Source organism: Prionailurus bengalensis, unplaced genomic scaffold, assembly GCF_016509475.1.
Source record: "Prionailurus bengalensis isolate Pbe53 unplaced genomic scaffold, Fcat_Pben_1.1_paternal_pri Un_scaffold_94, whole genome shotgun sequence".
NCBI lineage: Eukaryota > Metazoa > Chordata > Mammalia > Carnivora > Felidae > Prionailurus > Prionailurus bengalensis.
In genome coordinates, this window is record NW_025091191.1 from 38,012 (window position 1) to 39,452 (window position 1,441).

Below are 1,441 nucleotides of genomic sequence, written 5' to 3' on the forward strand. Positions count from 1 at the left end.
AAGGACAGGATCAGATCTCCCTCTTGTCCTCAAGGGTCACCTGAGGCACCTGAAAAACCCTCTGCCCCTAGTACGGGACATGAGAATGTGAAAGAGTTGAATATAATGAAACCTGTTGCGGATGGTTTGTTTTTCTTGCACACAGTCTATGCAAGTCAGAATCAACTTCCATCCCCCTCCATCTTTTATGAGACCTAGGACATGGTGCAACTCCCATGGGGAATATCAGTTGTGTCTCTACCATGGATGCAGAGAAAGACAAGGTAAATTCTGTTGCCTATTTCAGTTGCAATGCTTTCTGGAAACTTTTATCTGACCTTGTCTGGTTTTCTATGCCCTCTGGTATTTTTACTGTTTGATTTACATCCTCACAAGCCTCCAGACTTCTCCAGTTTAAGATCATCATGTTAGCTAGTGCCTCTGGACGCCACAAGTGTGTGGAGGCGGAGGACCACGTGGCTATCACATTGTGTTTGTGGAAATAACTTGAGGACTGCACCCTCAAGTCTTCTGGAGCATGGGACACCTTTCTCACCTTCTTTGCATGGGATTATCCTGATTCTTTTCATTTTTTTTCCTATTTCAGAGTAGGCCATGAATTTGTTCAGAATGTCTGCTATGAGCCTCGTGACTGGAAAAGATAACAACACTTTCCAACATTATATTGTGTGCTTTGTGCAGTGTTGAGGGTTCTTAGTTAAATTTCAGAACTCATTACTGGTCCTTCTGTGTTGGTCAATGTGCAATAGAGAAGTTCTCCCAAGCTTTGCACAGTGGCAGTATCATAGCCAATGAGGTTTATCCGAGGCGCGATTATTGCTCATCGAGAATTTCTCCAGTTGTCCCCTAGGTGGAAATACTCTGAATTTTCAGAAGCGGCATGTGTAATCGAAAATGTACGTGGAACTTCAGTCGTGAAGGGAGAGAATCAGTGATTACCTGCAGGGCCAGTAACTCACAGAGTTCTTCAGTTGTATTTATATGAGCAGGTTCTCTTGTGTCCCGGGAGCAGTTGCAACTGGTACTTTGTCTCATGATGCCTTATGGGAGTTTTACACCTGAAATTGAGACATGTTTCTGTTCATTCTTTTACGTAGAATTTCTACCTCCCTTTTACAATGGGACAAAATAGCTCTGCAATTCATATTGTATTTAAAAGCTGAATTACCTGTGAATTAAGGTAAACACTCTTAAGACCATGAATGTGCACAGGTAACGTGTTTCTCTCAGAAAACACATTTCTAGGCCCCCTGCAGGACTCCAGGAATCCCCATCTCCTCAAAGGTCTCTGTGCCCTTGCACAGAAGATGTCTTTGTCAGTGAGGGAAGCAGAGTAAGGACATGAATGGGATGGCAATTTGAGCTTTGACCCTGGGGTGGCCCTGAATCTCTGTGTGGTGCTGGGCTTTTCTTTCATTCCTTCATGTTTTGTCTGTTCTCA

General features: G+C 43.6%; 1 pseudogene; it reads left to right on the forward strand.

The window, feature by feature from the left end:
* The first annotated feature begins 762 nt into the window (after positions 1–762).
* LOC122478563 lies at positions 763–915 on the forward strand (annotated as a pseudogene).
* Positions 916–1,441: the final 526 nt, after the last annotated feature.